Genomic DNA, 12,860 nt, shown 5'->3' with positions numbered 1-12,860 from the left:
AGAAAATAAGATACTTGGGTATCAACCTAACAAAAGAGGTGAAAGATTTATACAATGAAAACTACAGAACCCTAAAGAGAGAGATAGAAGAAGATCTCAGAAGATGGAAAAATGTACCCTGTTCATGGATAGGCAGAACTAACATCATCAAAATGGCGATATTACCCAAAGTTCTCTATAGGTTTAATGCGATGCCAATCAAAATACCAACAGCATTTCTTGTAGAAATAGACAAAGCAATATATATGTCTGTATTTAAAATGCTTATATTTACATAAGCAATATTTATACTGAGGTGTTACTTGAGTAGTTTAAAAAATAAAATTTTAAAAATGGTTATAACTTTATCACATCAAAATTATCTTAGGCTCTAGGCTCTTCATGGTTTCTTCCCTATATTTGGCAGTATCTATAAAGTAGACATATGCTTTAGAAGCAATTCAACAAAGATATTTAATCAGAAGTTTCATTATTAAGGTCTTTCAATTAATTTTAACTCATAATCAAATTGATTTTAATCAGAAATTCTACATTAAGAGACAAGTGGGGGTTATCGATTAGGTTGTATGTAGAGTGTAATATCAACCAAAGTTATTTGTAATGAAGTTAGCACCTAAAATACTAACTTTATTTATTTTTTTTTTTACTTTAAGATCAGAGTCTCCTACTCTTAAATACAAGGTAACTTGGCTTGTACTTGAGAAAAAACCCTGTTCAGAGAATAAAAAATAGCATATTAAATCTTTGGCCTCTTTTCCTCGAGTAGACAGGCTAATTAGAAAGCAGGAATAGCAACATTTTAATACCTTGATTTTGAGTTTCTTTGAGTCTTTGTTAAAAGACTCTATTTTTGTTCATAGAATGACAGAGAAGTACATGTTGATTTCAATGGATATGAAAAATAATCACTTTTTATTAACCAGTTCCTCCCTAGCTGTTGTTTTAAAATACCGATTTCAATCAGAATCATAAATAAAGAAGGATTTACATGATCACCCAATCCTAGTTTTCTAATGTATTTGGATTTGGAGAAAATAAACGTTTAAAAGAGGGGCTATTGTGATAAGTCATGACAGGCATCAGAGATAAGTGAGCATTTTGGATATGGTAGCCCTGGTCCAGGTGAGAGGTGATGGTGGCTTAGCTTAGGACAGGGGTAGAGCGGATGGGACTAGAGAAGTCCCTCTAAGGGACCCATGTAGCATTGGGCACACACTGTGCTCAACAGATGCTTGTGAAATTTAAGTGAAAACAACTGTATATTTTATAAGCAAGTTAAACTTCCATCTCAGAGATGAAGTGGTTTTCTGAGTCAGTTTGTGTTAAATATTAACATGGGAAGTTGAAAAGATATACAGGATAGTGTGGTTGGAGGTATCCTTGTTAAAGAAAGATACACTTTTCTGGCTTTCAGGTGAAACCAGGGATTTGGGTAAAATTAAAAGGATGATACAAAGGCTTCTTAGAGGCACTGTAATCACTGCTACATTTGAATGGATATTATTCTGTGCTACTTTCTAGAAAAAATTAGTATTACTGGAAATTGTGCTTACTGTGATCCTGCTATCAAAGGCATCACTAATTCACTCTTCTGCAATACCACAAAATGGTAGCCTGATACTCTGAAAGATGTGATGACCATTAGCTGAGTGGAGCATGCTGGATACTAAGAAAATAAGATGAGCTGGTTGGTCGAATGCCAGAGGATGGTAATTTATTCTCCTTTCCTGCTCCTCAGCAGATGCTAATGGTTCCAGTGAGTGATTGGAAGTCTTTCTACTCTGTCAGGTACTGGGATAAAGCCAATGAACCTTGAAAATCCCACTGTGTTTTTTACTTGGTCACTTTTCTCTTTATAACATAAGATTATTATGGTTTCTACTATTTCATGGGGATTGTTAGAAATTTGGCAGGAGCTAAGATTCAATCACCAGCAAGTGCTGAAGGAAGTCACAAGGAAAGGGCAAAGACTCCTTAAAGAGTAAAGTCCCCAAAGTAAAGGAGTACTTGCCTTTACATAGCGGAGTCACTTGAATCAGACAAGATGATGTAGACCACCCCCCCCCATATATATATACACAAACACTGGTAAGGAAAGAGAGTCCTTTGAGGGTCTTGGAGGCCATTACAAATCCTAAAAAGTGCCAACTTGTCTAGCTCATAGAAGTCAAGAAGTCTCCACAGCTAATTCTAAAGAAAGCAGGAGAGTGATGTCTGCATAGTATTCTCTCAGGGAGCGAGTGGTGATGAGTAGGTGATGGAGACACTAGAGAAGCAGATGCAAGTTTTTCTTAACGCAAAGACAGGATCCTGGCACAAAGGGAAAGTGTGCTATCCAAGGGAGGTCACTGGACAGCAATATGTTGATTTTAACGGTCCATAAGGAATCCTTCTGCTGTGAATAACTGGGAAAGGGAGGCCTCAAGGTGTATGGGGAAGAGTGGTGGAGTGGATGACAGAGGAAAGTAAGTGCTTTTGCAGTAAAGGTTTGGTGGAGATAAGGGGAAGGGTGGCCCTGGGATCAGTCACAGGGTCTCTACTTGTCACTCTCCCTCTTCTGCAAGCTTGACATGGGCAGGAGGAGGGAGACTGTCTTTACTCAGTCAGGTATCTTTCACATCTAGTAGCACGGTGCCTGGCAGTTGAAAGCATTCTGAAAGCACTTGCTGAATAAATGAATAATGAACAAGAGAATGCATGAAGTAAGAAACATATGACTGAGGAAGGTAGAGGACCGAAATTTATATAAATTTGAAGAAGAAGTACTCAGGTTGGAGCCTTCTGGAAGGTTCTATAGGAAGTGATCATGGGCAGGATTAAAACTACAAACGCCTCCGGGGAGAGGTCGCATCCTTGACTTGTATACCAGCTTGACACCCTCAGTTAAGAGACCCTGCCAGTACACGATCACTTTTATCAGTGAGTATTCTCAAGTATCCAAATCACTCAACATATCTGAGGTCAAAACAACAGAAATCAGGAGCTGAGAGCTAGTAAGTTTCCATGTAGTAAATAACGTACAATTTTTAACAAGTGCAGAGATATCTACATTTGTGTCACTTACATAAGCTATGCCCACACATTTTCTTTGTTAAGGGAAGTACCTAACAAGTCTCTTAACTTTATTTTTAGACGTTGAGTTCTTTGCTTGCTTCTGAATGATCTAACTTGGTTTCTTTTAGTCCAACAGAAGTTTTAAATCAATAGCTTACTTAAAGCTGTGCTATAATAGTCCTGAGTTTAACACTGCACAGCTGGAAATTTCAACCTCAGCAAATGACATTCACTTAAGAAAAAAGTTGAAATGGGCTTGTAGGTGGAGAGGCTACTGTTTGAACCCTATGAAGGCCTCAGCATTCCATTCAATCTGTCTGTAGCATGTTCCCCCTGCTTAATGAGGGCCAAGCAACAGCCCCATGATCTGTGACAGTTGGCCTTCCCTCTTCTCAGCTGTAGGACACATGACCACTTCTCTGGTTCTATAGCCCTCAGTACTTTGTGTCCCTACAGGGAATTTTACAGGTGTTTATCAGTTTAAATTATTTTAATTTATTTTTTCTTTCTCCATCCTAAGCATATTTTTATACTTTGCGATAGAATATTCTTACACTGTCCAAAAATGGGAGCAAGTGTTCTTGTAAAGAACTCACCCAAGCATTATTCTTGTTTTTAGAGTAGATCATCAGTGAGGCTAGATCTTTGCTTATAGATTTCTCATAGTGATATCTAACAAAATGCCCTTAAGAGAGGTGTGCTTCTCATGGACTATTCCAAGTCACTGATATAGAAATTGAATTTTGATTATAAAATAGTGACTCCATGCTCCTTGTTAGAATATATCTGAAGAGTTCTACCATTGTAATGATGAGGTCTTCCAAAACATCTGTTGTCCCTTGCCCCATGAACTGAATCCTTATTGGAAATTTTCAGGAACAGAAATGTCATCCTGTTCTGGCTTTTCCCCCCAACTTTTCCAGCTGGTATGAGCCTTGGTCAGCAGACCAAATGGGAAATTGATTTTCCCAGCTGCTCTGGGGGATCTGCTTTACTTTCTGTGTGTGTGTTCAGTTGGATACAGTTCACAGATGCATTCTGTGTGTGTTGTGAAAGAGAAAACACTCTGGAAAGAAGGTGCTCAAGCTTACATCAGAGAATACTTTAATGGGCATCCTTGTGCACCAACCCTTTTCTTGAGTAAAGAATAATAGTAATTTGGAGTGGTTATCTGCAGACACACCTTGAACTGAATGTGGATTTTTTTTTTCTCCTTTGTCTAGGTTTGTAATGACATTCTGCCCCCAGGTCAAAGGAATGGAATGTTTATCTTCCCCATTCGTTCCCCTCACCCCCACATCTGTCTATCAGTTTAGACTATATGAGAAGAAAAGGCTGAGTGAAGAGGAGAAACAGAAGAGATTGGAAAAACATACATGCACAATCAAGAGGGAGAGACAGAGTGGGAAAGAATTTTGCCTTAGGATTTCACAACTCTAATCAAAGCAGTAGGAAAAAAAAAATACTCATCTGGGGCAAGTACTCATCTAGAGAATTGTCCTCTCAGCTCTTTCCTTGGCTACCTACTCCTTGTTGGATGATATAGTGCAGTTATACTTAAAAGTCAGAGGGTAGCTCTAGCTTCTGAGCAAAGATTCTGAATGCCTATTGTGACCCTCGGCTTGACTTTTTCAGCCAGGAAGACCTCATTCTGTACCCTGGAAGAAGGGATATTGGCCTTGTGCATTGTAGAATTAATAATTCACTAGGAAAATAATTATATCAGTGATTTCTTTCACTCTTCCCAGTCTCAAAAATCTCATGAAACCAAATCTATGAAACCAAACATTCACAAAATGCATAGGCAGAGAACACAGATCTAAAGATAATTGTAACACAGTTCTAATACTTGAAGAAAAAAAGTCATTTGCTTCATTTTTTTTTCCTGCAGATCTCATGCAGCAGACTGCAATAGTGTCTTGCAAGATGCTTAACTGCTGAGTCTTTGATTTAATGAAAACTTAGGGAAAGCAATTCAATTCACTGCAGGGATGGCTTTGTTCCTCCATTATGATTCTTTTTTAATGAGAAAGATGATTGGAAGGATAAACTCTATTCCTCTGAATTTTTACACTAATTACATACAAAGCACTATTTTGGCAGAAGGGGACTTATCTGCTTCAGGCAATACAGTTATCATCTTGTAACCACCCTTCAATCTCCCACATGAACACGGGAGCTGCGTGCCAGGAATGAGTATTGCTCAATGCCAGCTCTCAGCATGGGTAGATGAATGCTTAAAGATTTCCAGAATTAACAGTCAACATGGCTCCAGATAATACAGGAGACAACCCCTCCCCACAGCTTATATACTCTTGAGAATGAAGGAATCAGAAGGGTGTTCATTAATGAAGTATTTGGCATAGGAGATGATGGAGGGTCTGATGTAGAAAGCATGTGTGTGTGTGTGTGAGTTTATATAAGGATTCATTAAAAGTAGAAGATGGTGTTGCATATTCATACCAATTTCTTTCAATCTGAAAGTCATTTGTTACATTAAGTAACATCACTCTATTTGAGATTCATATACGTTAGCACAAATGGGACACACACTATTGGATAGTAAGTTTGATTAAGACTATAGAAGGTTTGATTTGGTGCAGATTTCCCTTTAAGCACTGTCTGCATATGGAATGTGTGTGTTTTGCATTGTTGGATGAATCATGAGCTTGATGAATCATGTAACACTAGCAAGTCCTTTGGAGTAGATACATTTTGGGAGGAAACTATACTCATTCTTCTAGTCTAAAAAGGTGCCACAATGAAGGCAGACACTTCAAATGACATTTCTTAATATATGGAAATGACTGAAAAAAAATAGCTACATATTAGAAGCTGTGCCCCAACAATGTATTTATTCCATCAAGCTAACCACAAAGTTAGAGTAGACAGCCCATTAATTTCCTCTTTTTTTCCCTTTGGGAAGATGTAATTAAATATAATTCAGACATGATAAAATCCACCATCTTTAAGCATATAGTTTAAGACTTTTGACAAATGTATATAGTCATGTACCCTCCATAGTAATTGAGATATATAGAACATTGACATTGCTTCTAAAGTTCCTTTGGTGCCCCCATTGCAGCTTCTCACCACCCCTAGGCTCTGGCAACTACTGGTCTATATTTCTGCCCTTACGGGTTTGCCTTTTCCAGAGTATCATGTAACTGTGCAGTATGCAATTACATTGCATGTAAGTTTTGATTATCTGTCTCCTTGCACTTAGTTTAATGCTTCAAAAACAGTCCATATTGTTGCATATGTCAGTAGCATATTACTTTTTATTGGAGAGTGGTACTTCATTTTGTTAATTTGCCACTTTTTCTTGATCTTTTCACAAGTTAATGGTCACTGGGGTTGTTTACAGTTTGAGGCAATTATGAATAAAGTAGTAGTAGGCGTTACCAGCATTACCACCCAGTTCTCTGTGTGGACGTTGTTTTCATCTCTCTTGGAAGAATGCAACTGTTGCATCACACAGCAAGAGTATGTTTAACTTGACAAACAAATGCTAAGCCATTTTCCAAAGAAGTGTTACCATTTGGTATTCCCACCAACAATATACAAGAGTCTCAGTTGTTATATATGTTGGCAGACAGCTTTGTTAGATATGGATTCTGATACTCTCTTGTGATTTTTCTCTACCAATTTCCCAGTATAATATGTTTGACACTCTAGTCCCAAACCTGTTCTTCCCCACAAGCATAATTCCCACAGAACATCTACCAGGATTCATCTCAAAAATCCCTGAGGTACAATCTTTCCATACTGTGGGGCCTGAAACTCTCCAATCATACTTAAGAAATAAAAATAAATGTGACCTGAGAAGAAATAGGTATGGAAGGTTGCCAAGTAATTTCCCACAAGGGAGACTTTTTAAGAGGTTCCAATGAATATTATCTCACCAGACTTAGATAAGTAACAGTAGTATTTCCCCCACAACTCCCAAGGGAGTTATAATTCTGTATTTACATTTGCCAAGTGCTTTCTTATTCTATCAACCACTAACAGTCTTTCTTTTCAGTGATTCAGTCAAGATTATCCAGAGAATTAGGAAGTGAGCTGTATAAGAACAAAGTTCAGGCTTCTGCTCTGAGAAAACCCTAGATTCTGGCTTTGTTTCACAATTCTAGTCTAAGTTTTTGATTGTCTATGGTAAACATTAAAGAAAATTTCAGGCTATGGGTTCAATTCCCAGTACAGTAAAAAAAAAAAAAAAAAAAAAAAAAAAAAAAAAAAAGAAAAGAAAATTCTAACTGTTTTGGTTTGGATGTGAGATGTCCCCAAAAAGTTCATGTAAGAAAGTTTAGAGGAGAAATTATTGGATTATGAGATCCTTAACCTAATCAGTGATTAGGGATTAACTAAAATCCTAGTAGGGATTAACTGAATGGTAACCAAATGGTAACCTAGTAGGAAATCCTAGTAGGGATTAACTGAATGGTAACCAAAGGCAGGTAGGATATGGCCGGAAGAGGCAGGTCACTGGGGACATGCCTTTGGGATATATATTTGGTGAGCTGAGCTTAGTCTCTCTGCTTTCTGATCATCATGTGAACCACTTCCCTCTTCCACACTCCTCCACCATGATATTCTTCCTCACCTTGAGTCTCAAGATGTGAAGTCCCAGCTGTGTGTGAACTGAGACCTCTGAAATGGCGAGCCTTCAAATAAATTTTTCCTCCTCTGAAACTGATCTTGTCAGGTCTTCTAGTCACAGCAGTGAAAAAGCTGACTGAAACATCAACAAAGGCTGGGGAAAAGATGCTCAGAGTTTTCTCAGAACTGAGGAGGGAGATCTTTAGGTGACTCTAGGGTCTGACATTGGGAAATACCTACTCTTCCAGATACCTACTCTTCCAGACTGTTTTTGCTCTTGGAGAGGCTCATTTTATTTCATATCAAGTTCCATTTTTTTTTAAATTGCATCAATATTTTAAATCTTGCAATGCTGGTAATTGAGAATTTAGTCTATAGTTATAAGAAGTTTCTAGAAAGAAAATAAGAACCCTCCTGTCCTGGGTTGGAAGAGGCAAAAATTGCTTTCTTGTCAGTGCTTACCCAAGCTATCATCCCAACCACCCTACAAAAACTCCAAACAGACAACCCCCCCCCATTTTTTTTTCTTTTGGCAAAAGTTATAAGATGAATATTTATTTTAATTGCTAAGGACCAGACCATTGGATAAGAATTGCATTCAGCTGTCACGTGTAGATAAAGCTGTCAGGTTCATATATATCTCTTATTTCTTTTACCCCACTTGAGCGCTCCAGGTGGAGAATGAAATATGGTGGGTAGATGGTTCTGGGAGAGAGTGAATACTTGCAATACCCAACTGACCTCATTTCTCTAGTCTCTTAGAACTGAAATTGGAACTTAGACCTCTAGGGTTCCTACCTTCTAAAATGTAATATTCAAAACAAAAACATTTCTCACATCGACACGAGCCTTCTGTGGGTTGTGTGTGAGGACTATGTGGTGCATAGCAGCCTAATGAGGGGATAAGTCTGGCACTGGGAACCTCCTATAGCACCCCCACAAGGACTGATCACCTAATGCAGGTGAACTTCCCCCTCACAGAGATCCCATACAGCACCTGAGATGGGTGTGGCTTGTCAAGATGTCAATCAACCTGTTGACTGCAAGATACCAGGAAGCAAGACTCTGCCCTTGAAACCTTATCCCTGTATTTGATGTCCCCTGATATAAATAAAGCAAGCGTGGGCTCCATTTTGCTAGAGTATAGAAGCTCCATCTGTCTGATTGGCTTGCTCATCCTGCCCCCACTTTTGAAACTACTTTTTGTGTCCTGTGGTTTTCTTTTCTTTTTTTTCCTTTTTTTTTAGCTTTTCTCGGCCAGCCCATTCCACTGAGGGGAACCACATTTTTATTGCCTGTGCAGGCAGTGGGCGACATCACATGAAGTTCACTGTTTGGCATTCTTTCTTTGGGGAAAAAAAAAAGATTCTATATGGTGATATTTTTATGAGTGTTCTATTAGTACTATTAAAGACTCATTTCATTTTTATACTGACAGAAAAATATATAAATGATTGAATAAATAGATTGAATAATGTGTATGTTTCAAGAAGTTACTGGAAAGCGAGATACATGCAGTGCTCGTCAAATTGCTTTTAACTGGCAGTTTGTTTGTATTCAAAATTGGGAGAACTTATAAAAATACCTTTCAATGAAAAAGCAAAACTTATAGAACCTGAAATATTGAGATCGTTAGTACTCTAATGATGCTCAATGGTGGCAACATTTTATTTCATTTCCAGGGTGTGCATATTAAAAAGTGGCAGACACTTCTGATTCTATTCACTCCTAATATTCATTTTTCTCCCTGCCACTATGACTTGAGGAAGATAAGAAGGCCAGAAAGTGTTTTCTTTTTACCCTTGGATTCCTGCCTTTTATCTCCTTAAATTAGAGACAAAGATATAGAAAAATGATAGTAGAAGAAAAGGAAGTTGAATTATTGACTATATATTTTTACTCAAGAACTGCTGAAAGTGAGTTCTAAAAAAACACTTGAATTTTTGTCATAGGGATTTTTAGAAGCCTCACTATACTTTTTTAATCATAATCCTGAGCCCTATTTTGGATATACTGCATGAATTACTTGAATTTCTGACATTTTTTTAAAGGTACATTTTCATTTCCCCAATAATTTCCCAGTATGGTTACAATCAAGCTATTAAAGTACGAGTAATCTAAATTTTACCAAAATTCTCAAACTATACACACTGTCAGTGGAACTACATTTTTGAAGTATAGTTCTTTCTACAGAGTTATATTACTAAAGGTCTTCATTACATATAGTAAGCTTTTTTTTTTAAATTTCAGAACCTTCTGAAAGAAATCCTAGTTCCAATTATGAATAAGGCTAGACTTAAAATTTACTCAATAGAATTTTTTTAAAGAAGGATGATACCCAAATTTCTGTAGGAATTAATTAATCATCAAGAGTAAGTTCAAAACTCAACTTCATACCAGAACTCATACTGGAAGCTGTTGCCTCTGTTGTTCATTGGCCCCCAGCGAAAATGATGGGGACAATTCAGCTTAATGTTGAAGTCAATTTGTGGCAGGGTTTTCATAGTAACATTACCCTTACTGCTCTTGAAGAACTTCTTGCATTTACTACATTGTGTTCAAATACGATAATCACACATTTTTAGAAGCTGTATGATTAACATGATAGAAGATTTGTTTTTAAAAAAAACATATTCATAAGTCTAACTTCTAGCTGTTATGGGCCTAAGGTCTTATCAAGCCGTTATGGGTCCCAGCAGAGTAGCTGGTATGTGCTTGGAAAGTTATAAAGACCAGCACCTTGCTCAGACTTAACCCTCAGCCCTTGAGCAACACTGGGAAAAGAGGAGAAACTGGCTATGAGAGATCCTCTCTCATACACACAGGACTTCCTGGCCTCTTCTCTGTGTTTCATTCCTTCCCAAATCTTGAAGTGCCTGAATGAAAAGATGTTATGTCTCTAGAACATAGCACTGAATCAGCCTAGACAAAATTAATGTAATTACTATGTTGATTTCCAGATGTTAGCTTAATGCCAGCCTATTAAAACTCTAAAGATGAAGCTTAAAACAAGTAAACACTCCAAGTAAACACACAAATAAAGACATACCAGCAAATTTAGTGATAATGAGGCAATAGTAAAAATCTCCAGAGAGGGCATTTTATAAATTGATTTCCATCCTGAGGAATTTCAGTCAGAATTTCCCTAGGTCCTCTTCAGCCTTCCTTTCCAAAGAGCCTCCAGGCACCTAGATGCCCCAAGTCTTTGGTCTCTTTCCATTTGTCCCTCTTCCTATTTGAGCCAACCCTTTCCACATATGATCTATGACTTCCCCCTGGTTTCATTGCTGTGTCTCACTAGTTCTTACACCCCAGGGCTGGTTTCTTGTTCAAAGGTTTTGAAATTCAGCAAACAAACGAACGAACAAACAAATTCACCTCTATTTTTGTTCAGAAAAATCTCCCATCTCTCCTGCGTCCTCCCCTGAACTCACACATGGGGAGGCAGTGTAGGCCCTGCAGTCCCACAGCTTCACAAGCCAGGCCCACGATGTGTCTCTACTACTTCCTAAACCATATGCTTGAGCAGAATCCTGTGCCATCAAAGCTTTGGCTTTCTCATTTGTAAAATTTTGGATAATAATACTTATTTCTCGTACTGAAAGAATAAAAAGGGATTACCCACACAGTGTGGCTAGCACATTATGTAGATTATGATAACATAACTTTGGGTTTTTTTTTTTCTACATTTAGTTTTCTAATGTCTTCTGGTTTCTACCTGTAACTGCTGAATATATTCTTTCTGGTTTTTAGAATGATTAATTTTTTCTCCCCCCTGGAGCAGATTCTTGTTAAGTCTCTGGGCTCCTGAAAGGTAAGATGGATGAGAACCCAAAGCTACCATTACCACCTCTGATAGTCCCTACTGTTTAGTTCTCAAATCATTAGAGAAGATGCGTTCACCACTCTCATGGAAATTTCCTTTTTCAATATTAGAGTATTGCAAAATTGTTCTTCATTTAGTCTTATTTTTCTAAATTATACTCCTTGCAATGGGCTAAATAATTAGCAGATTCTTTTAATATTGATTCAAGTTTGCATCAAGTGATTTTAACATTCAACTCTTAGCTCTTAGTCCTCTCATCTTGATATGGCCAAGTTACACATTCCCACAGTCTCTCAGACATGCATTGCTAATTATATGCCTCCCCCATATCCTTACTTACTGGAGCCCTTTCCTGATTTGAAGCACCACTTGCAAAACAGCAGGGATAACTGTTAGACATTGCATTTGTAACATTCAAAATTATTAGCTTCCAACATGCTGAGGAAACAGCTGAGATTCAATGTCTATAACTTTGGTAAGCAGAGGTTTTAGCTGACACTTTGTTCTTAAGCTAATTATGTCTACTGATGGTAAATTTTAAAAAAACAAACACTGAAAGCACTAATTTTTGAGAAGTGAAATTAGCTTCTCTAATACTTCAAACAAATCCAAAATTAATTCAGTATCAGCTTGTTCATTATTATTCTTCCTCTAAGATAAAACCAAGTACTAGCCAAAAAATAATAACTAAGCAATATTATTATAGATAAAAATCCAAATAAATGTAGAAATTAAATACTGAAAAATAGTTTCTACCAAAGTTTCAGAAACACTATTAGAACTGCTGTATACAGTTATCATGTGTCCTAATGTATTTAATTATTTTAAAACCTATTAATGATTATTTTTCTATGCATATTTCATAGTTAATGGTTATTATTTGGGGGAGGACATACTTCAGGATTTTCAATTCAACTGCTCTTTTTTTTCTTGCAATGGTTTCTTAAAATTTTTTTTTCTTGCATTGATTCTTAGAAGACTTGTTTTATTACTTTAATTATTTTTATTGTAAAATAATTTACCAACTTGTCTGACCATTCGTGGTAGCTTTCTCTTCTTTATTCTCCCCTGTGTTATTACTAGAGTTGTTTGTGTTTACTATTTATATCTTTCTTATGTCACTTTCCCAAAGAACATTTATTTGTCTGAATTGCTCTTAGCTATCTCAGGATTAGCATTATTTAGGAAATCTGAATGGGGCCTGATTCTGATTCTAGAGAAACACTAAGGTATAAGGAATGTTAATAGGAATTCAAATAGTGAGCAACTCTACATTTCTGCCTATACTGCATTTGCTACTTCTTGCTGAATTCACACAAACTATGCTTCTTTGTGATTTATTCATTCATTTTGCTTGCAGTATTACTGCAAAATAGAAAAG

At 37.1% G+C, this 12,860-nt stretch overlaps 1 protein-coding gene across 1 annotated transcript in view; it reads right to left on the bottom strand.

The window, feature by feature from the left end:
• Window positions 1–12,860, bottom strand: part of SLC35F1 (solute carrier family 35 member F1) — a 432,278-nt gene that overhangs the window by 183,635 nt on the left and 235,783 nt on the right. The gene's annotated exons all lie outside the window — the stretch shown is intronic.

This window comes from Spermophilus citellus (assembly GCF_964194105.1).
Source record: "Spermophilus citellus genome assembly, chromosome: 5".
NCBI lineage: Eukaryota > Metazoa > Chordata > Mammalia > Rodentia > Sciuridae > Spermophilus > Spermophilus citellus.
This window is presented reverse-complemented; position numbering and strand designations above follow the sequence as displayed.